The 26,835-nt window shown below is 36.5% G+C and overlaps 1 protein-coding gene across 1 annotated transcript in view; it reads right to left on the bottom strand.

The window, feature by feature from the left end:
- Positions 1-24,227: 24,227 nt before the first annotated feature.
- LOC149807839 (receptor-type tyrosine-protein phosphatase mu-like) overlaps positions 24,228-26,835 on the bottom strand; it is a 79,499-nt gene continuing 76,891 nt past the window's right edge. The window contains exons 14-15 of the mRNA XM_089960892.1: positions 26,348-26,482; positions 24,228-24,420 (exon numbers count right to left, since the gene is read on the bottom strand). The gene's annotated coding sequence lies outside the window, so the exon portion shown is untranslated. The remainder of the gene's footprint in view (positions 24,421-26,347; positions 26,483-26,835) is intronic.

The raw sequence follows: 26,835 nt of genomic DNA on the forward strand, positions 1-26,835 counted from the left end.
TAAATGGCCGGGACATGCATATCCAGATATAACCAGATGGACACGCGAATAAACCTCTTTACATGTACTCTTCATTTTTAATCGTTTAATATGCTACAGATTAAAGAGTAAATAGACTGGATAATTAAATGGCATTTTTGAAAATTAAAATTTTCACCAGAAATTTAATAGTCGGCGGAACTCTATAGTGATAAAGTACCATAAAGTTTCAAAATAATTAAGGTGATATTTAAATATGGGCAGCTCAATGGAACATGTCAGCAGCAGCACACATTTAACATATATCTTTATTAAGGATACATTAGAGTAATAAACATCACTTTGCTTCTATTCAAGAAATCTTTTGGCAATGAAATCTGTAGTTCTTGTCTTCAAAAAATGTCCCTGATCACTCGTTGTATCTAACTGAAATGTTCAAACAATCGTGTACAATTTGCATTATTGGTAAGGACAAACGTGTTACGATGATGTTATAAATATTTATGACAATAGTAGCTCTTGAAGCAACAAAAGAAAAGTAGTTTGTCTCATAAAGATGTGTACTGTGTAATCACAAACAAACACACAGACACACACTCATATATATATATATATATATATATATATATATATATATATATATATATATATATATATATATATATATATATATATATATATATATTCAGTTTGTTGCACAATTCTGATGACCATTCATTTTTAGAAAATGCTGGAAAGCATATTTTTATGTATTTGAACAACATGCGCCAGTGTATCTTTAGTTTCTTAAAAATATATTTTTTATGTTGTATGTGTCAATGAGCATGAAAAAGAAGTAGACTGATTGATTTATAAATATTTAGTTACAGTACATTGTATATTTATTGAACATTGTAAGACTAATCTCCTGAAAATATGAACCACATGATAATACAAAATCTTGAAGTTTTAAAATTGTAATTTAAATTGAAGTTGTATGAACTCATTTAAGAATATCTAGCTATTAATCCAATAGTAGCTTTTTAACATTTTATACTTTTAAGAGATAGTTACACAATCGACACATTTTAGACCGTTTCTATAAAGTCAGAAAATTCATCGGATATATGAGCAGATATGGTACATAAAACTTGCAAAATAATGTATTAAGCTGCCAATGATATATTTTCTGAACACACCCACCCACACACCCACACACACCCACACCCACACCCACCCACCCACACACACACACACACACATATATATATATATATATATATATATATATATATATATATATATATATATATATATATATATATATATATATATATATATATGTATATATACTAGATGGGTTCACTTTTATGAAGAAAGTTTAGCATGGCTGCCTGAGTCTCAGTATCGATGTGTGCTTTTTTCAGTAGCTATCGATTTATAAAATTAAGTGTTGTTTCAGATGTTACACCTTTAATGCAACACGTGTTTCTTCTATTCGTGCCTGCACACTGATTGATAACAGTAGTGAATGGGGGCACCTTAGCGACAAAGAGACTTCTATGGTAAATTTGGTCGTTTGCACTGTAGAGATAATTTAAGATGAGAAAATTAACATGGGTGTTTCAACCCAATTTTGACCCAATTATCTATGTATTTGACCTGTCTAGCCACAAGTGAAAATTGAACAGGGGTGACGTTATGGTACTGGACAATGGGGAAAGAATGGCAACAATATTGAAAGGGGCTGACCTCAGTCAGGGGCAAGAGTGTGGCGAGTGCTTGACCTAAATATATGGTACTCTACGTATGGACAAATACTGCAGAGACAGAGACAGACTTATATTAATACAAATTTCTAAAAAAAACTTTACCTAGGCCTAAAATTATGTTGGCGGTGTTCATAAATTTGCATAATTGTAATGATACTATAAATGTATATATATATATATATATATATATATATATATATATATATATATATATATATATATAATCAAGGAAAAGGCCAACGCCAAAATGGGTGTGACTCAAAATTACGAAATTGTAACAGAATTTAACGGAGACGAAACATCTCCGTGAACATTCCGAAACTATAGAGACAAAAGGTATTTTAACAGGGGTGGGACTGTCTAGCGATGATGTCGCCTTCCAAAGGTGGATACCCCCACACAAGCAATGTGGGGAAAGTACACGGCTACCTAGTGGGATCCTGGAAGATAACTATCGTCCGTTTTGATGGCATAAGCTTGATGACATATAGGTTTGCGTTGAGGAAGTTCATCTTCAGCGCACACGACAAGATTCAAAGATGCGGTGTAGGAACTGTTTTTCAAAAGTTAACGAAGTTCCCAGGCATCAATTTTTTGTTTTGCTTTTCTTCACAGGTAATGATAAGTCATCGCTTTTTCATTGACTTTGTATTTGAAAATCTCTATCAAGTAAACGTCTCTTCGCTTTGTCTCCGTCCTCTGTGCCAGGACAGCCTCGATGAGACGGTAGGAATGGTCACGTAATGTTTTCTGTCAGGTGTTGGGCAAAGCAGGAGAATACATGTTGTTCTTGTTCTGGCCATCTGGACATGCTCACCACCTCTTCGTCTGTTTCTTTTTTTGGTGGGTGGTTCTGCTTCCACGATATTATCCCTTTCCATTTCCAGATATTCTCCACCCTTCAAAGCGGGACAAGAGTCTTTAATAGCTTCTAATTGTCTAGCATGCCTTCTCTAGAACTGATGACTTCAATTGTGTAGTTAAATTCGCCATAAAATATGACGTTCACCGTGTTGGGTGGAGCTTCTGCAAACTGAAGTTCCACACACAGTTGATCGGATGTTATAGGGTGTAAATGGCCCTCGTCGCTGCCTTGGTCAGGAGTGAAATCAAAAGCCCACAAAGTGTAACCTCCCACATAATCGTCGGACGAAATACTGTGGCTACTGTTGGAGCCTAACTGTCCCGTGGCTTTGTACAGAGACAAATACGATCTCAAGTAATTCTTCTCGACAAACTTAGGTTCAAAGGGTGTGGTACACAAGGTTTTGCCATCGCGACTTCGATCTTGGACATTCTGTAGTGCTTAGACTCGAAAGTATTGGCAGTGACTGCTCCGTCGAGGGTTCGTTACTGACAATACCAACGATTAAACGTTTAGGTAACTGTCCCTGGAACAGATGATCTTCGATCTTGGATCGGAATCCAGCGGCAGTGGTGAAGGTTTTCACTTCAACACGACGTATCGGATATTTGGCAGTCGTTCTGCTCAAAGTGTGACTAATGTCGTTTCATACTTTAGGTAACACGTCCACTCGTCGCACGTAGAGTCTGGCGTCTTTGATTATGGTTTTGTACTCGTTTTACACACGCGATTCAGTATCAGGCGGATATCAACTGCGTTCAGCAAATACTTGTATTGCAACCACATGTCCAAATGCAAACGATCCATCAGTTCTTAACTACGTCCTTGCAGGATTTTCTTTCAACTGTCGTTAAAACCCACATTGTGAGGATCGTCAGCTGATGTAACGGATGTGTCGTTAAGCTTGTCCTCGCCTGCAGTTTCAGGTTTCCATACCTAGCAAGAATCCAGATGAGTGTTCTTGGCATATTTTCCGTACGTTAAGAGATTTTCAAGGTAAGCTCGGTAAGGGTAATTATCAATGCTGCTGCTGATAGGTTTGTTATTAAAGTAGAAAACCATTTCACTGAAGAAGGAATGCATCAAATTGTTAATGGGTGCTACTCTAGCATCGGCTTCCGATGGCCCATAAATCAGCCCTTAACCGTGATGAGATTGGTTTTCTGGTGAGGGGCTGACATCACCTGTTCATTAAAAGCTGCAATTATCTTCATCCAAATTTGGCTGCCTACAACGGTGTACATTTTATACACTTACCTGTATTTTTCGTGGCCGTGCATCTACCGTCAGCTGAAGGTTTTTTTTGTTGACATGTACAGTATTTTTCCGGAGCAAATTATACGTTTGATAACTTGTAAATCCACCTGGAATAGCACAATCATCTGTCATGTGGCCATTTTGAATTTTGTGCTTGATATGACTGTTACTAATTACCGGTATGTGTCTAAAGTGTACGCAAGTTTGTTCCGGAAAGATTTGCATGCAGCAAAATTGCACATTTTAATGAACAGGTCAGACCCACATATCGTCCATTAGTATCAACACAGATTCTGTTGGTTGATTTATCGAACTACGGCTGCAGGAGCGGTGTCTTCCTTTTTGATCACTTTGACTTTCAGGTACAAGTAACTGTTATTCCGATCGATGAAATCTTCTGGCTGTCCTTTGATTGTGAATTCGATAGGGGCTGAGGTCGTCAAAGAGAAGACGGTGTGAAATTCTTCCAGTTGAGATTCTTGCATCGTCATCATAGTGGGTGGCATGGCAAACAGCTTCTGTTCCGACTCGGAACATTTGCAAGACTCTCAATGCATCATGTTTTCTCTCTGTTATTTAATAATCAAGTACACTAATTCTTCGACGGTTCTTCTTTTCTTGGTCTTTCTAGCTCTTTGGGTGTGGCGTCCTCTGGAGAGGTGTCTTAGGCGTCTTTTTTTGCCATGTCTTTTTAGTGGTGTCAGGGAAGCAGGAACGCCTGGCTCGGCAGTGCCCAGGTAATGTATAAATGTTTCTTATCGGCCCAAAATCTCATTGTCCGTTTGAAGAAGACATTTTTTTGCCTGCTTTCAGGAAGGTTTCTTTGGGTTTTTGTTTCTTGCTGATGACACTTTGGATAAATTCTTTGCCTTGCGTCAAAGCGTCATCTTTCAAAGCGTGCAAACTTCGTGTCACCATCGGTTTGAAAACGGGGGGCACCGAGCGAAAAGCCGATTTCAACTGTCGAGCTACTCTTCGGCACACATTATACATGACTTACAAGTCGTTAGAGAATCGTTTTCGAAAATGGAGTTTCCCTGTGACTTTCCCTTTGGTGAATGGAACATTTTGTCACAGATCTCCTTTTAAGGCAATGTTGAAACTGTCAAAATACGACTTACTGATAGTGAGGATGTACGAATTCGAGGGTAAACGTGATATGTGTTTCCACCATCGTTGTCCTTGGACGTAGCAGAATCCACTTTGAAAGGAATCACTTACATAAACTGCTCGGATGCGTGCCCCACCACGTTGTACTCCACCACATTAGAGTACACAAAGATCAAATGTAATCCTTTATCTGATTCTACCAAGGATCGAAAACAATTCACAAACTTTAAGATGTTGGCAATCGGTTGTATGAATAAACCCTTGACCATTTTGAGGTCTCCACCCAAAATGTCAAAAATTCAGGACAAAATGTAAAGGGAAACGTTTAGCCATCCAAAACGTTTATCAGCAGGCGACGAGCCACTTTATGGTACTCGAGGGATACACTTCGTTTGATGTTGTTTAAGGCTTTGCCAAACAGCGCATTTAATTTGGAGGCAGTCGTGTTCACCAGATGTTGACCGTCAAAATAATAGCCTGCACGATTTTTCAACCTGATTTATGTACTGTCGAGTATCGGAGACACTTGTCTTTTCAGGACACACGGTACTAATTATACGGAGGAACTGTGAACCAGTCTAGAAAGGGGTGAAGAAATAATAGAGTTTTTACAGGTTTGGTGGTCTATAATTGGTTAATAATGAAAATTAAAATTTTAGGAAAAATATCTTTTGAGAGCTTATCCTATACGTAATGTAAAAAAAAAAATATTGACAAATTTCTACTGATGTAATTTTAGCATTTTTACAGGCTTGACTGAGGAGTACTCAATACTGAAAGTAGCACCTGATTCATTTGGTGCAGAATCAATAACACGTGTTTCATGCACATGTATGTAAACAAAGTGCCGCGGGTCATATGGTGTTCTCCACACATAAGCTTGCACCAAGGTTAGATGTGCATGAAGAATTATAGGTGTCATTATCAGCTCCCATAAATTTTAAGTTATTGAATTTTGAATATAATAGTGTTTCCATATGTTTACCATTGGAGTGGAATTAGTACCGTGAGTCTTTCATAGAGGCATCTACAGTTTCGTTTTCATGCAAGCACTGTGACACTTGGTCGTTCAGAACTTGGACCTCAGAAGTGTTTTTGATTTATTTTGGGTGAATCATTTCGATCAATGCCATTTCCCAACGGGCTTCGTGATCAAACTAGATGGTCTTTGGTAATTTGGCTGTGAAACATCAGAACGTATTGTAGGGAAACGTTAAAAAATGAGTTATTCATAAGTCCAGAGTTCTGCTGTCCGCGCGGTCATTGGGGGTTAAAGGAGTGTCTACAAGTGGGTTGTTGTGGTTGTTTTGGTGGCGGATGCTGGGAGACAGACTGTTGTTGGACGCAAGGATCCCGTTGTTACCGTTAGATGATTTTAGGGAAGGAATGGGAAGAAGGTCATCGATGCAACTGCTCAGTAAAATGGGCCTCAATTGTTTTTCACCTTGCTGCAAATTGAAGTTGGCAACGACATCAACGATGAGACAATACACTACAAAGATTTGGCAGAAAAAGACGATTTGCGTTTTAGACCCACGGTCTTTACACCATACCCATATTAGTTGCTCTGTAGATCTTGCAGAGAGGAACTCGATGAAGGAGTGTTTACTGTGGTGGTCGAGACAGTGTTGAAAGGCATGATGGTCACTTTATTTTAGTCGATGACTTACGAAACGTCGATCCAAGTCAAATCTCGGCAGATATCCTTTTCAATGTCCTTTGACTTCTATGACATGTCGTTTTCTCAGTTGAGTCCTAACCGAAGTGCGTCTCTTGCGGATAAAAGTTGTTTTCTGGGGTCTTTTCTGAGGACTTTTCTTGTTCTTGGGATTTTTCGTTTTCTGGGGTTGTGCCCTGGTCTTGACACCACTGTTCTTTTTCTTCTGGGTCCGGCTTTTCTTCGGGATGCCTTTGGGGGCATTAGGGTCCCATTTTAAGAGGTAGTGAATGATGACACCTCCTAGAGAACCGCGACCTCCAGGTTTCAAAATGATATACTTTCTGATTCTGTTGTCGATGCGGTGATCTGCCAGTTGCCTCATTGCTACTTTGTTTCGCTCAAAAAAGCGGTTGATTTGATGTGGAATGTGAATGATGATTTGCAGAAATTGTCGACCTGTCAACGGAAACCATCATAAGACATCTCTGAGACTGGATTCTGAGACATTAGCACGTATTTGTGAATATATTTGGAACTGATGTCGTACAAGGCACGAATCAAGATTGACGGGAAGATGAGACTTAAGGGACGTCATGTTGACAACGTGTGAGACAGACCAAAAGTGTCCGAGTTCTTTTCATAGATTTATTTCTTAAGTAGACGGGGACGTGAACACGAGAGATCCTCCGTCTTGGCTCCAGTGATATAGCAGAGGGGTACGAAGTCGCGAATAATCAGGAGTGGTGGGTTTTAAATCAACGAGTAAATAGGCGCGTGGGGTTTGAGTGGCAACGTCGTACGCATGAGTCACCCAAGGAGTTCCTGTTTAACTAACACTTACAATTGCGATTTTTCTCTAGGGCTTTAAACAAAACAGCGTAATGAGCATTGAGACTGATGGTGCGATGGGATTTACTTTGTTGAAAAAATGTTTGGATGACATAAATGAAACTGGCATTACCTTGATACCCTTTGCGTGTAAACCACAGTTTAATTAATTCTTCGTCATCCCCTAACATGTCGTCGAAGTTGACCAGATGAGTTTGACTGGAGTCAGACACGATTCCATCGTCTTTGCAAGTAATGCCTTCCACAAACACGATTGCCACTTTTTGTAACACCACACTATACGTTGAGGTGGACGATCGATCAAATGATTTTTATGTTCGATCAAACATTTGAAAAATTTGGTTTTGCCTGAACCGCTCGCTGCAGTAATTAATATGTTAAAGGGATGACGAAGATGCTATGCCACCCAACGGGCACTAAATGTTCGTCAATAACATTGAAAGTGGAGAGGGAACAGAGACAGCATATGGAGCCATAGTGCAGGGAATGTCATTTTTGAAAGCAAGACAGACAAAACAAAAGTTTTTATACTTTTTCGGAACACGTTTATTGCAAAACGTTTTTAAATTGGAGCACGAAATACAAAAAAAGACAAAATAAAAACAGAAACAAAAGCCAAATGGTTAAGTAATTTGATCCACATCAAAATGATCAAAGTGGAATATAAACAAGTCACTGTACAACACTGTTTGTGAAGACGGCTTGGTGCCTAAGGAACACATTGTAATGTTCTTAGAGTCCCTACACTTGGCACAGTCACACAGGGGCCCTCCCGAACTGCTTTTTCGGGGATGCCTATGTCGATGAGAGTCCTGTCCTGAATGGAGTTGTTTTCCTCGGTGGCGTGTTCTTCAGGCATTGCAGTTAACACAGGTTTAAAAGTTACTTTGACACTGAACGTTTGAATTGATAATCACAAATCTTTGGCATAGTTCGGCACTTATTTTGTCCAATCCTCGAAAGCAAAACTTTTCCAGTCACGAACATCTGACCAGTGAGAGTGTAAGTCACAAGCTACAAATACATCGTCTTACACATCTTTAGTGCCTAAAAGTTGACGAAATCTTTCTTTACCCGTAGGGCTCGAGAAGTATCAAAATGAAAGCGCAACTGTTTTAACAGAATGAGACTCTCGTGTAAATATTACGGTACCAATTTCATGTTTGTTTTAGCGGTAGCTCACAATACAGATCCTAATGAGCCCATAAGCAATCGGCTGGTAAACAAGATCCCAGAAAGGAAGTACATATGACACACGTCACAGGTCGAACAAAATTCATTGGATACAGGTCTCGTAGAAAGTGTTGCTTATCCACCACAGTCTGAATACTGTCATTGATTTCCTTCCAAGGCAATTGTTGTATCACAATTGATAAAGGTCGTAGCCTGGTAGCCAGTTTTATACCCACTTTTGATGAAGTTAATAAATGTACTTTTTGAACAGAACTGGCTTTATTTCAGTATTGTACCAAAATTGTTTAGTCACTAACTAACACACTTCACGCAGCACAGAATTGTCGTCTTGAACCAAGATTTGTTGTGTAAAATATTTTGGTAATCCTCAACCTCTTCCGTCAGAATTCAGTGTAGTATGGTTAGGTTGTAAGAAGTAGGATGAGTAACAAATAAAGTCTTCTGGTCCTCGTCCAGTAGATCAATGTCTGACCACTGATACGCTTTCAAATGAATCAGTCCTCTGGTAGCATTCAGGTACCAGTGGTTATAACATTGGTAACATAACGGACGCAATTGTTTGCGTTGGAATTATATTTTGACCAATTCTCGGTAAATTCATTCTCTCAACTCCAGAGGCAAACCACGAATGTTCCCTTATAAAGTATCCATCAAGTGATTACTGAGGTCGTCCCACTAAACGTAGGTAGTGACAATCCGGAGACCATCGAGTATATAATAGATAAGCTAAATCTTTCTGTTCCCACCGGTGAAGTGGCACACTGCAACTGAAGCACTTGATTTTATCACCTTCGATCAAGTAAATAAATCTTGCTATCGATAATTCTTCGGGGGTAGGTCCTCTAAGATATTAAGACCCCTTTCCTTGTCTAGAATCGGCTTTCAAACTCGTAGTATTCAGGCAGACGTACAGGTTACGAATACATATTTTTACAGGTTTATTTCGCTGAGGGTAACGTGAAACCCGCTATAGTTTGCTCAGGCATGTATGACATCCATAGGGTGGTAGTGGCATGGTTTCTCGTTGAGGATGACCTAAACAATAAAAGCCAGTAAAGTGATAACGTGTTCTATAGTTAGTGGCATCTCTTTCGCATGAGTGAGATTTGACACGCACAGCATCATTTTCCATGGTAGGTGTGGAAGTAGTAGTCATAGCAAAGTTCCCATGATGTCCTGCTGATTCGCTAAGCTCACAGAGTACGGCATCACTGTCATCGCAAGGCGTCTGATCTCACTCCACTTGAGGATCACCAAACTTAATGGTGTCTGTTTGAAAAGATTAATCTTTCTCGCTTGGTAATCGTAGTCACAATGAATATCGGTCTTGGACGTTTTCCCTTTCATGTGCGGTCCAATATCGGCATGTCCGTACGGCAAAGTGAAGCCCTACCCGCTTGTGGTATACGATTTGACAGAGCTTTTCTAAAGGTCGACTGACGATATGGCTTGTGGTTAAACGTACAATCTCGTACGGTTCGTAGGTAGGTGGTCACTTTAAAATGTTGATCCTGTCCGGATTTCAAGACTTCTTTTAACACGCCAAAGGTTGCAACTTGAATGGTGCGATAATTGAGAGTCAATCCTTTTACTTTACACTCGGTGTGCACTTCTCCTTGGTGGTTTCGGTATTCCTAGCCGTACTGTTTGGGACCACCACAATCAAAGCCTAGAATCTTGTCGTCGGGGTGCTCCTCCGTCCAGGCTTCTAAACGGTTTCCCTCGATGTTAGGGTGACGGTGACCCAGGCGATCGATGTAGATGCAACTGTCTGTGACAAATTACAGCGCACGATCTCCTTACTATTGTAAAAAAAATCTCACAAATCGGTGATGAATATCTGCTTTCTCCAACGGTAGGTCGGACTTGAAATCATTAAATTTCAACGTGTAGGTGTAGGCCGTGGTTCTAAATTTTCTAGAGGAGCGTTTGTCTGTCTCTCGAATGTGATAGTAGTTTTCAGGGGCTACTGGTGGGTGGACTTTGGTTTGACTTTGACTTTCTGGATCTGGATTCTGGCTCACTCATGTTGTTTTCAAAATCGCTGCTATGAATCTGAGCCAAGACGTATGCTACTGTGCGAGGCGATACGTCCCGTGTCTGCTTATTACTTTATTCTCCTTTCTTCAGGAAATGATGCGATTGTTTCATCTTTATTGCAAAAGGTAAAATGACTACATTTTAATCGCCATGGTCCCCTATAAAGCAATATAAGGCCAGTGTATTCCCTATATAAAGGGTCAGCGTCTTTCCTCAGAGCATTAATTTCACTCTCAGTCATACCAGAAAGATGGAAGAGCCAACACAGATGGAACTTCTGATCGGAGCTTTGCGAGAGGTGTCATGCGAAGTTGTTCGACAGAGAAGCCGGCAGAAAACTCCCCGTTATTTCGAGATAAAAGTCAAGACACATGCTATATCTGTAAGAAGAAAAGGCATTGGACCACATAATGTCCACAACGTCAAAGCAAAACAAACGTTAAAGTTCAAGATACCTGCTATCATTGTCAAGAGAAAGGACACTGGTCTTCAGACTGCCCTGAGAAACAACGGGATCAGGTGGTAGAAAGGGTTCTGAACAGGCAGAAGAGGTACCCTCCGAAAAATGAAGAACCCAGGCAAGTCCAGAAACAGAAGAAAAGAAGATGAGAAAAAATGACGAAGAAGAAGAGGAAAAACCCGCGACAGTGAAAAAATTAAAAAAGGTGAGAGTGGAAAGACAAGGAAGAACACTATGAAATTTTCAAAGTGTTGTGTTGTGTTGTGAAATTGGGTTGTGAATATTTACGGAGAATATACCAGAAAAAAACATAAGTGTCTCAAGGTTTTGATTTTTAAAATATGGACAAACACTCAGAAACTCACACACGTACATCATGGGGAAAAAGGGATTTTGAGTTTTAATTGATGTTGGCAAACAATGAATAGTCTCTTTTTGAGAGAGATCTATTGGACCTGGAAAGGACCGTTCAGTGTTTCTTTTTTGTTTTCTTTAAAAGCAACAAACTCAGGAAGTAATCTGACTATAAACACTGACTCCTTTACTGGTGTGTATGTGGTTTTGTTTGTGTGTGCATGTGTGCACATGTACGTTTGTGTGTGTGTTTGTGTTTGTTTCTGAAGAATTTGTGTGAATGTGGAGCAGTGTGAATATAAGCATTAACCTCGTTGCTAGTCTGTGTTCGTATTAGATATTGTTTTTTTCTTTCCTCTGGGTTGATAGTATGTAATGGTTTATTTTTTTCCCTCTGTGTTGATAGTAGATAATGGGTTATTTTCTCCTTTCTGTTATGTTAAATTCACATTGTTCCTAGACAGTCCCAATCCATTGTTGGTATGCTCAATTTCCCTTGTTCCTAGATAGTCTCACACTGTCAAAATATGTTTAGTCCCCGTTAATTTCTTAGATAATTTCGTAATTTTTTGGTTACCTTTAGTCATATCCATTTTGGCGTTTGTCTTTTCCTTGATTATAGCTATTTATAGCATCATTACAATTATGCAAATTTATGAACACCGCCAACATACTTTTAGGCCTAGGCAATGCCTTATATATACATCTCTGGTTTGTATTAGTGAATGAATGTCTCTGTATCTGTTGCCACACTGTTCTGTCCGATTTATGTCAGCCCCTTGCAACATTGTTGTCCTTGTTTCCCCAGTGTCCAGTACTGTGACGTCACTCTGTTCAATTTCCACTGTGGGGCCGCGAGTGGCCAAGTGGTCTAAAGCGCTCACTGTTACGGATCACTGCCATCTCACCTCTGTGTCGGTTCCAGTCTCTGATTCGGCTAATGTGGTTATGTGAGAAAACTTGCCAGTAGCTTCTCGTGGGTCGGTGGTTCTTACCTGGTTTATTCTGGGTTTTTCCTCCACCATTAATACTGGCCGCCATGTATAGTCTATCTTGTGCTGCAAAATGGCGTTAAACCCTACAACAACAACAACAATCAATTTCCACTTGTCGCTAGGAAGGCACAATACAAGGATAATTGGGTCTATCCAGCGACAATGGAAGCGCCCATGTTAAATATCCCATCTTAATTTCCTCTGATCGCTATAGTGCAAACGACCAAATTTAACATAGAGTCTCATTATCGCTTAGCTGCCAAAATTTACTACTGATAACTGATTATATTAGGAGTGTTACATTTATGCGTGTATTTAAATAATGGACCTAGAATTTTCTTAAGTTTATTATTTATTTGTATTAGTTTTGAAAGAAACAAAAATTGGCATTTAGTTTTATGACGAAGATTATTATAAGATTTGAAAGATCTGAAATAGATCTTTCACAAGTAATAATTTATATAATGATCCAATCGAAACAGAACAACTGAGCAAATTAATGTACCATATTAAAACATTATACATCTACGTTAATAATGAAAGTGATAGAAATATACATTAGAATTAGATGATACAAAATATGAAATAATTAAAACCCTATTTTAGTTAATACAATTGATGGTATCGCTATCTTTTAAAGCCTGTAAGCATGATAGATCGGAAGGTTGCGTTCGAATGATGTCTCTTAGTGGAATATAAAATGTAAACAGTATAGAGAAAGCCTGAATGTTTAGAGTCGATGTGTTTTAAACATGAAACATGGAAAATGTGTGAACCTAAGCAAGGAATCACAACCTAAATATCCACTGGGGTTTACCGTCACATATATACATATACAAAGTTAATATCAGTCTATGAAATATGTCCTGGAAATTATGTTATGGTGGACGTAGGATCATACGGACTTTCAAAAGTCTCCACTTACTGTTCTCCCAAGTATTTTTTATATTCCTCTTAAAACTGATTGGAAAATATATTTAGCTGTTTGTTTGCTACATCCTCATTTAATAAAAATAAATTACAAAGATGCGTCTTCCAATTTTCCCCTCTACTTAATAAGTTGCAGACGTTCATTTACGAGCAAATTTGTAGATCCTGACATGAACTGCATAGCCTAATATGCGTTTGGATTTAATCCAAACGTCACTCTATCACTCTCAATAACTGTATGCACACGTAGCTCGTGTTTTCACACAAAGTCGTAGCCTACGTTTTTAGCATATGGCCTCTGTCATATGCATTCATCGTTATTAAAGGTCGCAAAGTAGGATCCAGACTTTCGAAATTTTGATCTATAAAATCATTAGTTAGATTTACAGGATCATAAATTATTGTTGGATGTTCAGAATATATCTAAAACAATCGTTATAGTTTTAATTAAAACATATAGTTTTCTTTCATATCAAATTTTCACCACCTTTACTCCTTATCCGTATGTAAACAGCAAAGAAAATGGAAAAGTTGTAGGTACAACAATTATTTAGATTTATTAAAGACAACAATAAAATTAATTTTTACTGAAAAATAACAGAAACGCATAAGTATAAATAAATAATTGAACATAGCAATTGCTAATTGAGCATGTAATAAAATAACATTTTAAATTATGACTGTAAAAATAATTGGAAACATGCAATATAAAGGAGTAAAAAACGAATAAAGCTGGTATGAATACTAGAGACGCAAACGTTATCTTTTGGCACATCAGTCATTAAAAGTGTTAAAGGGTTTAATGAAAGAGTAATTAGTTAAAACGTGTTTCAAACAATGAAACAGCAAAATCAGCCATTGATAAATTGAACAATATTGATGAAATCATAAGCAAAGATGGAAGATATAAAACAGACAATGCTGGAGGTATTTTGATTACCTATGAATTTTAAAAGCACAGTAAAACAATACATGCATTGGAAGCAAATTCCGAAGGTAAGAATTTAAAGGAAGCATCTGATGACAAATGACTGCTTAAATCAAGAGAGCCACATCATCCCTGTGACAATTGCAAGCAAACAATTGAAAAAGATATTTTACAGATCTAATTCAAATAGATATTTTAAAGTATCCGATTTAATAGACAGTTATTTTTTCTTGGTATTTTATTTGGATGATGTTGACATAAACTCTTTTACTAAGTCAATACCAATAATAAATCAATGACTGTTATAAATCCGTATGGCTATTACAATCTAGAAATGTACATGAAAATGGCTAAAAAGTATTTACTTTAAAATAGTGACAATGAAGAAAGTATTGATATTGCAACGCAACTCAAAATTAAGACTTATTCTGATAACTAATTACAAGAGAAACAATACAAATAATACATTGCTTGGATTCCAAACCGGAGATCTAAACAGGTATCTCATGCAATATATACATTCTGAGGGTTTTTGTAACCCAAAATGCTGTACAATTGTTTGGACCAAATCAGTAACACAAAAAGTTTACATAATGACTGTTATCATATGTACTCGCACCTACAGTACTAATCAACCTTTCCATAACATGTTTGGTGTATTTAGATACTGACTCTACTGCAAACATGGAAATCTGCCGTCAGTATTCTTCATGTCGACAAACCTTCCGATTTTCACATATTTTCATAAACCTTCTTACGTTCTAATATCGTGTCATACCTGTCAACATGCCACATGCAAACTATAGTCTAGCCAAACACAAGTCTCATGTCCTGGCTTATTTGTGACCACGTTTGGTATGCAAATTACCAAATATCACGTTCTTATAGCAATATTTCAGTTGTGAAGTACAACATAGGTTTGAAACATATCCTTTGCAATCCACTTTCAATAAACATGGTCCGAAATTAATATCTAAAACAAGGGGTTGTTTTGTTCATTCATACAGCAATAATGAAAGCGTTCTTGCAATATTGGAAGTATGTCCTGCGGTACTAAGGAAAACGCATAGCATTGAGTAGATACTATCAGCGATATGGCATTGAATTAATCAGTTTATTATGTATAATATTTCCTGTGCATGGGCACGGCACACGTCAAAATCAGCGTTATATATATGTATATTCCATTATCACAGAACAGACATAGCTTGATTGTCGTTTTGAATTTGTAAATAGTCATACTATTAGCTACGAAATGCTACATTTAATAGAAAAGATGTATGTATATGTGTTCTATTTCAATATAAGAAATTCTGACAGCTTAGCTAAACAAGGATTTTTAGGTCATTTACTTTATTTAGATTAAACAAATACTCCCTGAAACTAGTATGCACATAAGCCAAACATTTATATTCAATGTCATGCTGATAATTACATATGTAAGTGTTATGAGGTTATTTCTACACACATGATTTGCAATATTTAGTTTGATTTCGTTTTGTCAATGCCCTTTACCAATTCAGCCTGATTATTTTCAAGTACAAAACTGTTGTCTCTAGTATACAGAATAAACAGTATGGACAGAATAAAACAGTCCCGGAAGCCGGTAATTCAAAACCGGGTGAAAGTGTTTTACTGACAATCAAGCAATGCTATTCGTGAATTGGGCCATAATCTGTCTGCAATGCAAGCAGGACGTACAGATGATAGTAGTTGCTGGCAAAGGTAGAGCGTGGGTCAAACATTATAGTCAAGATGAGAGCGGGTGACCGTTAGAGGGCGGGTAAGTCTGTCTGCACTTTTGTTTCCAAAGCAAGGGTACCGACATCAATATGAGCCGATAACTGGCTAAACGTGACGACGTTGCGCGACACTAAGTGTACCACATAAGTGGTCAGGTAAAATCTCCTTAAACTCATACAAATGTTTATTGTGAAGCCTATTTTCAGCAGAACCGTTGCAGCATTATGCACTGGCAAACCGATTTACTATCTGAGATTAAAATCGTTGACGGCGTCAGACCTCGTAAATGGAGTAAAAAAAGGACCAGTCTAGTGACTGGACAATTGTTTGGCACAAGACAGATAGTGACTTAGTCTTTGAGACATATGTCAAAGGACGATCGCGGCCATCACGCTGAAAAGGTACGATGAAATAACAAGAGTAGGAAAGAAAAGGGATGGTACATGGCATTTTTATGGGTATTTACTAGAATTCTCTAGTTACACTATGGGTATGTAGACCTGGTACTACCAATAATGATATTGGTTGATAAAGAAAACGGAGAACCATACTCTTCCTATGAGTCCGGAAAAAAAGATCATTCAGCCACAACTACAAAGAAATGCGATTCGAAGAAAAGGTATACAGAAATATAGAAATGTTTTGACTTCACTTTTTATCCTAGGTCGCTGATTGCGGCAATACATTTATACATACAAAGTGACCCTTGCCTCTTATGCTTTGCCGCCAGGTCTTCTACCAAAGGGGATATCACTCTGCCTTACCGCCACATAGGTTGGCATATATCGTTTAGCTCCCTTTAGATAATTGAAGTTTCTGGGAGTGCTATATTGCGAGGCAGTATAAGTTCTTCTAAGGTATTATGATTGTGTAAAGATGGAATTGACCTTCGCTATCACCCTTGTATAAAAAAAAACAAGTCTAGACCAACTTGGAGTTATAGCATTAACACGTGGTAGTACCTCGTCACTAAATGACCATCTTATTCAGGGATTGTTACGGCACCGATGAAGTTGATGAACAAATGCTCTTACATTTACCTATGAATACTTAAGGTAACATTAACTTAGCTGAGACAATAAAGATCTCAAATGCTGTTGAGCCAAGAAGCACTATTTCGGGTAACGGATATTGTGCGAAATTGAGAACAATCATTTAATACGCCAATCACGAATGCAACCAATGTAGTTTTATGTAACTGTAATGCATGGTCCCAAAGAACGTAGAATTGTTAAACACTGCATTATTCTTGAGTCAGATATACGTCTGACTGTATGACAGATATTGCCATACTAATTGGATAGAAGTGCGCGTGGGTGTATCACCTGGACGTAATGAGTCTGAACATAATCTGGTTGTTGTGCAATGCACGATTATAGTATTAATGGCAGAACTACGGTGGGCCTTTCGGGATATCGACTGCGTAATCTACCTCCGGAAGGATGACCGAAGAACTGCAAGAAACTTAGTTATATGACGTCGGACGTAACGAAAGATTATGAAGCAAACTGCCATGTCCCAACCAGCATCAAATACGCTACTGTAACATGATTGTAACGGAATTATTAGAAAAGAGTTGTGATATTTGCTGCCATTATAATGTTCTAGCTAAACGGATTTTTAAATCATGTCTATACTACTCAAACATGGACTACTTTTACGTTTTGTTTATGGTAATCTTATTATATAATACTGCCAGAGTGATTATTTATATACATATATCGAGATCTGGTTTGGTCTGAATAGCATGGATTCCTTTCGTAATCTAATATGCGTGTGCTGCGTTGCATCGAAGTTTCTTAACCCATTGAAAAAGTATGGTCTTGACACTAAATGCAAGAAGCAATGACGGACGGAAAATCTAAGAGTATGCGTCTCCCACCTAAGGATGGAACACACAAATGCCTTCATATATGAAAGGGAACTTCCTTTACTCCGGGCTATTGTATTGCCTGATGCGTCAATGGACTATCAGGATAGCATATTAACAGGAAAGTAGTTTTTTTTTCCCAAACGGGTCTTTTGTGAATAACCTTATCGCTCATCATCTTTACGTAACTAGTGCGTATACTGACGTATATTTTCAAAATACTTTTTGAACTCCAATATTGTGTACCCTTTCTTCACATAATTTAAACTTATACAATAAATAGCATTTCAACAAAACACAAACATTAAATTATATAACATTTAACCGAATTTGTAAATACCGATCACGTGATAAGCTATTATCACTAAGTTCGATACTGTAATATTGAGCCTCAGATATTAAGCCCACTAATTTCACACAAACACAGATTGGCATTATAGTTTTTTTATCAAAGGCCGGTAATAAATATGATAGTGTGTATGACCTCTTTATTTCCTTTAAAAGTAAGTAGCTTTATTAAGAACAAATGTACCACTATGATCGTTGATTCAATCAACTGTGAATCAACAGAAAGGCCACAACGTACATGTTATTCACAGAGTGAAACGTAAGTCACTACGACGAATGAAAGGAATCACTAAACTTTGAATATTCTACTACATATTACTCTTTCACAATAATTAAAAAGCATTATGAAAAAACAAGAGTTACGAGCCCTAAAACTAGACCAGAATATATGGGACATTTATTCTACGATAATCCTTTTCGAAATCTCAGCTGTAAACACTTAATTTGTTTATAAGGGTTATGTTCTAGCAAATAAGTTGCAATGCTAATGATGAAATTACAGCAACATTGCTTGGAGATGCTGATATTAAATCGTTGGTGCCCATCAACCACAGAGAGCAGTCTCCTAAACGTGAAGGTGTAAGACTTTAACTGATTGACTGGCAAGATTAGCGATTAGTGTAATATCTTGTCACCAGAACATCACCCCTAAGCGATCGTTGAGATCTTGACGTAGGAAAACGAATATCTGAGCTAATCTTATTGTGACAATGCGATTTCAACAAATAATATGTTTTCTTTGCTACCTCAAGAAATTCCAATTTTTCAACTAGCATAACCGAAAATAAAATGTTTACTACAAAACAGAAAGACACTTTCAAGAGCCATCTGAATCCTGGTAAGATTTAGTTATGGTGTTATAATATCTCACACACCCCAACAACGAAAACTAAATTGGCAGTTATGGACATTAATGTTTAAAAATTTCTTAACTTTGTTGAAACTTCAGATTAATATATATTTGTTTATGCTGTTAATACTTGTTCTTATAAAGTATATTTTATTTACCCATGGAAAATTCTCTATGTTTTGGAACGGAGGCAAGAGCCAAGACCTGTTCAAAATATTTATGTTATACATTAGCATGCCTATAAATTGGCGGTGATACTGAAGACGGCATGTGTTTGGTGTATTTCTGTCCAGTGGATTTTCTTTTGTTTAATATCAGACTGTGAAGGATGCTTAGTGGCCATATCAGTCTTGTAGTCTACATTTCAGCCCCGCTGATCTTAGTTTAGGTGTTCCATACGCTGAGGAAACTCAACTATACAACTCTACTTGCCAAACGTATGTGAGGTTGTCTACCAACCAAAACGTCGAGATGCGCACTTCCGATGTGAAGTCATGGGTGACATGTAACAAGCTGCCGATGAATGATGACACAACTGAAACCATTCTGATCACCATACATACTATTTTTAATTGATATAATTTACATAAAACAATAAGTATCAGCACTACCAAGAAATTTAAAATCAGTTCGAAACCTAAGTGTCACAAGGGACAGCACAGTCTCATTACACGTACATGTAATGAACATAATCAGCCCACTACAGTACTAAGAGCATGGACAGTTCCAGCTGCAAAGAGCTCTTCGAGGTTACTAACAAGCAAATGTCAAGGAACAAATGTACACCACTTCCAACTACCGTCTCTCTAGTCGAACTTCCGACCCTGTTTGCAAATATCTTCCGTGACAAAGTACAAACCATTAGATATAAGCTTGACAACACCATTTCAATTGACTGGTCGTCGTCATAATACAGCTTGGATACAGAATTTCAGCGGCAACCATTAGCAGCATTAAGCCAATCCATATGGATTTAGTAAGTACAATCATGATGAAGAGTACACCAAAGTCATGTGACCCTGATCCAGTTCCAACATCACTGCTGCTTGAGTGCTTATATCCAGTATTCCCTTCACTAACTGATGGTATTAATACCTCTCTCTCTTCCGGGGAATTCCCATCATGTTTCAAAATTGCCATTTTAAAGCCTCTGCTGAATAAACGAATACTCGATCATAACGATTTAAAGAACTACCGCTCAGTTTCTAATCTCCCATTCATATAACAAATCTTAGAAAAGGTTGCTCTATCCCAGGTTGTATCTCATCTAAATTCAAACAGTCTTTTTAGCCATGTACAATCTTTATATCGCCCTTGTACAGCACTGAAATTACTCTTCAAAAATTAGTTAATGACATTCTCTCTGCTTTGGGTAGCATAAAGATTAGAGTTCTAACCCTTTTTGATTTGTCTGCAGCAATTAACAAAATAGAACATGATATATTACTTCACCGTCTCCAGCATGTATTTGGCACTCGTGATAAGCCCTACTATGGTTCAAGTCCTACTTGGTCAACAGGACACAAATTGTGTCTGCAAGTGGAATACGCTCCAGACCAGTTTATCAATATTGTGGTGTTCCACAGGGGTCTGTTCTTGGACCTGTTCACTTCATTATATACACTCAGCCGCTCTCAAGTGTAATATATCATCATCCATTGTCTCACCAATTGTACGCTGACGACACCCAACTATATAAATCGAGCCACCCAACTGAAGTTGGTACTACTATTCATTTCTGAAATCATGGATGACATATAACAAGCTGCAGATGAATGATGATAAAACTGCGACCATTCTGATTATAACACAAATACTGTCTCCGTCACTTCCGTTACCTCAAACAATAAATATCAGCAACACCAACATTAAATTTACAGTCAGTTAGAAACCTAGGTGTCACTCTGGACAGTAGTCTCATATTACACCAAAATGTCATGAACATATGCAAGGCTGCATTTCTTGAGCTGATGCCAGCTCCATTCGCAAATATATTTGAGTTGATGCCACTCCAGTACAACATACCTATCCGACCTCACCCATGTGTACACACCATCAAGATAATTACGCTCCGCTTCTGACAATCCTTTACTCATTATTCCCACTACGAAAACGGTGTCATATGGACAATGTTCTTTTGCATTTCAGGGCCCATAAACGCTGAATGAATAGCCCACTGAACTTAGACACAAAGACTCAGTGATCCTATTTAAGAGTGGTCTTAAAAATAAATTTATTTCGACTGCAAGAACAAAATTAAAGACCTAATAATGTTCCCTACCTTAAATCTTTTCTGCATGTTTTTTATGTTTTTTAATTTCATGGTGTTTTTTGTGTAACAGTATCATTATATATGTTTTTTATGTTATTGGTGTTGCCTAATATTGTAAAGCGCTTAGAGCGTCTAAAGATGAGGGCGCTAAACAATGTCCTTATTATTAGTATTGTTATTGTTATTATTATTAGTATTATTATTATTATTATTATATGCAATGCTCAGTATCTAGAGTTGAGAATCATCAGCTACATTGCAATTTTCTCTCGGTTGATGACACTAAACACGTGTGTGTTCCTTAATACTTTTGAGACTGGATTATTGGCATTCACTTATTTTATGGTTCGTCTCTGTGTATGCAACATAAATTACAAAGTATTCATAACACGGCTGCTCAGATTATCCTTGGAGTATGAATCCCTGAGCAATCTTACCACCTGCTCTGTAATCTTCTATGGCTATCCGTTCTATCCAAATTCAAACACACACAAAGGTTGTTCGCCGGGATAGAGGCCGTTGATTGGCCTCAGTCCGATATACCTATGTGTCGTCACTCATGTGTACACCCAAACTAGAAACTTTCGCCACTGTTTCTACAAAATCATGGTTATTGTTGTAACTTTTGCAACGAAGTTATATCGACAACGTTCGTTTGCGTAACAGAGCACAGCTACGTTGAACAAATTGCCCATCTGTGATCTATTTCATGAATGCTCTTAAAACTCAACACGAAAATAATAGCCCTAAAGACTTATTAATATTTACTTCCCTAATGTTAGCATTTTTTGCTGTGTAACTTCACGGTGTTTATTTGTGTAATTTTGTTTTTGTATGTGATTGTTAATGTATTATATAATATTCAAAAGTGCTTAAATCTTCCAAAGATTTGGCATTTTACTACATCAAACGTTTTATTATTATTGTTATTATTATTATTATTATTATTATTATTATTATTATTATTAATGTTATTAGTATTTACTGTGTTCATCTATGTATATGAATACATATTTGTTACATTTTCAGGATACAACTACACTAAAATTGTATTATTAACATTGAACTTCCACTGTGTGAAGCAGGGAAGAGTTAGTTGGTGTAGAATCTACATAAATAATTAAATAAAATGAGGGTCCATCCGTTCATTTAGTTATATTACGAGAGAGAGAGAGAGACAGAGAGAGAGAGAGAGAGAGAGAAAGAGAGAGAGAGATTATGTACACTTTCAATGCCTAACAATTTGAGATGCCCCATGATCTTATTACACACCAGATTATCCTCTGCTCTAAAACTGCATATGAGCACTGCTTTTCGTAATTGGGAGCACACTACTAAATATTAAAATATTTCATATCATATGAAACACCGGTATTATAACATAAATTAATGAGAAAGCATCAACATTCACTCTTACTCTGTAGATTACTGTCTCGATATGTGAAGTGATTTATATTAACATAGTCAACCCCATTTAATACCAACTGCTTTATTGAACAGCTTGTCCATCGTTTTCAAAGGGACATATTCAAGCATCTAGATACCCCTTTTCACGAAAAGCATTGAATATATAAACAGCAAATGTGTGCATTCCATGCCTTTCCCTTATCAACTAATTGATGATTGTCAAGAAATACGTTATTATCTTGAATCCAATGAAATACGTTTTCTACGTTTCTTTTTGGGAGGAAAATTATTTTGAAAGAAAAAGGATTAATTGGCAAGTTACTTTTAATACTTCGGAAACCGACATTGTATTAACGACGAGCATGCTATGAAAACATTGCCATGGGCTAAAATTGGTAATAAGCACATCACAATTTAGAACAAAGAACAAACTATGCCTTCTGTTAATCTAGATTTTTATTGACATGTGATCTCCAGATGCTAAACAATTACATGTATAATTTATCTTAATATTTACAAATAGATCCTAGAAACTAGACGTATTGAATGAGATAATTATATTTTAAGTAATGAATCAATAATATAAAATTTAATCGACAACAGTGACTGTAACAACGTCACTCTTCTTTTCTCCCTGTCTCTTTCATTTCCTCCCTATGTCTCTCATGTATTGTTTCAATAATTAATTTTATACACATATCTGTTTCGTCTACTTTCTTTTGAAATGTTGCATGTCTTTTATTATATGAAATTGCTGAACAGGTTTTATTATAATCTATAGGAACCTTTGTAACATGAATGTCTTTTATGTCTTAGAGAACGACATAGACGAATTAGACAACTCCAATAAAGTCCATATTGTTTAATAAATTAACAACAACATATGTTTGAGAAGTTGCTAAACCCAAGTAAAAAACATGTATTTACTATTGTAGTGCAAAAGTGAAGAAACAAATTCTTTTCAGGAGACTCGACCAATTTCAGCAATACTGAGTTGACAATATTAATGCACGTTAAAATGATCCTATTAAACTTTTCCTACATAAAAGTATATTTTTTTCCATATTATTTGGTAGAATTGCTACCAGGGTAGGTATCTAGATATGGACTTTACTCTGAGCTTAGAAAATGCTGAGCCATACAATTAGAAAATATAATCACGGACAGACTATTGAAATATATATTTGCATTTTGTAATTGATGCAGTATATATTGTTTGACAGAATAATGAAACCATCTGAATAATTAATCTTTTAAATACAGCATACTTGATTATGTTATGATAAAATAATATGGCCATGATTATGATCAGCACATATAATAAATTATTTCATACATTTCTTTTAATCAAAATATTGTCTATAAAGCATGCATGCGGGTATATTATATTATGAAGAAAATGTCAGAAAAAAGTTTCTAATCTCTAACACAAAGTGCGGCGTGTTTGGTTTTGAATGGACTTTACTAGGAGATAAGTTCAAAGTCAGGTGAAATTGGAGTAGGTGTCATACAATTCCAGGTAAGACTTTATTGCATCGTAGCAAAACTTGAACTGATCCTGGAAACATAAGAAACGTACGATATTCATATATTTGTCCTTGTAATCATACATACATTGTTTCATAATAATTATTGACTCACTGCCAAAATTGATAAAACTCACCCTTACCTGTATGCAATTGTTGTCGTTGCCAGCTTGGATAGAAAGGACACAAATGTAAGATTTAGGACCGCTTTCCATCCCTATTGAATCCTTTTTAAAGCACAAACACTACGTTACAGGTGCATAACTGTAAAGGTAACTTAATATCGGGATATGTCATCGCTGTCTTTTATATAAATTACGTAATCTAAGTTATATTATTTTCATGTGATCCCGTTGGTCTGGATAGAATAATACGAAATATATTACTTTGTACATTATAGTTTGTTAAATTCATCTAGATATTTGTATGCAATGTACTACAAAAAGGAAAGGATTATTTCTGTTGACGTTTGGGTTTCCCATGAAATACATCATCGGCTACATTGCGAGAAAAAAAGGACAGTATTATTGCCATGTAAAAATATTCCAGATTGCGAGAGGGTAATCTATACTGTAATCTGGCTCAGTTAAGTACATTTCTGGATAAGTGAGTGCAGGATTTATTGCTAATTTGTATTAAAAAATGTATGCAAACAAAACAAAAAACAAACGACATAAAAACCAAAACAATAACCCTTCCTCATAACCAATAAAAAACAAATAAAAGCATTGCAATGGTCTGCTGTTCCATACTAGCTGTAATCAATTTCATTTGGTAAGTATGGTTCATATTATATATGTTATCTTTCTATCTTTATCATTCGGAATGTAATCAATTATTATGAATGCCCGACTACTCAAGCTTGCCAGTTTTGTTTAAATGTTGTAGTTGTTGTCAATGTAATTGCTGTGCAGCATGTTAATTTCTTTAACGGTGTACAACATAATTTCTAGCGCTAATATGAGATCTACATTTAGGGATCAATAACAGAGGGAACAATGTAAATTTATGTAAATACCAGAAACCTTGTTCCCGAAACTTTTTTTTCAAAGTTTCATGCATTGGTAGTACATGAAGAATTATCTACTTCTTTTTTTTCTTCTCAATAAATTAACCTAACCAAGATTAAAATGACATGTAAAGAAACTTCACTCAAAAGATGTTACTGTATTTATCAGACAGTCGTATCTTAATATATATATATATATATATATATATATATATATATATATATATAAACTTAATGTAGTTATTGCTTAGAAGTGCACTGTTTGACATGAAAATGTTTCTGTTCTTTTATGATATAGAATTTGAACCGTAAAGAGCCAGTAAGATATCTGGAATATCGACGATACTGCAATATTTTCCGGGACACACCGTTCTTAATATGCTTATTTTTCAAACTTTAAAATGATGTAATCTCAGGTGAAGTGCTTCTTTGTAGGAGAAACACTCGCTTGGGCACACACACACACACACACACACACACACACACACAAACACCCCCAACCCACAGACGCAGCGTGAACGTAGCAAACCCCGTGATTCAGGAGTTCTCCATTTATATTCTAGACATATATTTTCAATATATCGTGTCTTATTATTTGTTTTATTTACTTCAAATTAACGAAATGTCATGCCTTTTTATGCATACTTATGTTCAAAATCATTGGCATCAATTGTATTTATCTTCGACTGATGGTGCAGACAACCACAAGCCATTTTAGGGAAAGGAATACATCTAACTTATCCATACAAATGATATGATTACAGACTGTCCGAATTCCAAAAGCCCAATTAACAACATTTGAGATTTGTAGTTTTACTGTTTAAGAAATTTCAAAGGAATTGGTTCTTACTTTATGAAAATATCATAAATCTACCGACTGTGAAACTATATAAACATATTAAAATATGTTTTACAAGTTAAATCATAGCGTGTTAAAGTTAATAGCATACCACATTGGAATGATCTGACGACGTCTACTCCGCATTTGTTTAATAATTTGTTCAACAGCAACATCCTGCTCTATTTTCGTCCGTTCTATCAAAGCAGCCACCAGGCAGTATAGCCCACTCCTTTCGGTACCACTCCTAATTTAAATATAAATATTTGCTTCAAATACCTCGGCGACACAGTTTATACAAATTTAGTGTACCTTAATGTTTACAATTTCCTTCGAATATGCTTTCCTGCCATATATACATTCAATGTATTGTTTTGTAGTTAAATAACAATAACGTTGAACGAAATAAAATAATAGAATAAAGTTAAGAATATAACCAAGTCAATCTCACTAAAATTGTAAATTAATGTCATCATCGTTTTCAGATTTTATCAAGAAAGCGTCATATAAGTTTCCATATAATTTACGAGTATCGTCATGGAAATTCTCCAAATTAGTATTGTTGAGTAGCATCCCAACTGAATGATTAATTATGATACA

The sequence above is a fragment of the Sinohyriopsis cumingii genome, chromosome 1 (genome assembly GCF_028554795.1).
Source record: "Sinohyriopsis cumingii isolate HCF-2022 chromosome 1, ASM2855479v2, whole genome shotgun sequence".
Lineage (NCBI taxonomy): Eukaryota > Metazoa > Mollusca > Bivalvia > Unionida > Unionidae > Sinohyriopsis > Sinohyriopsis cumingii.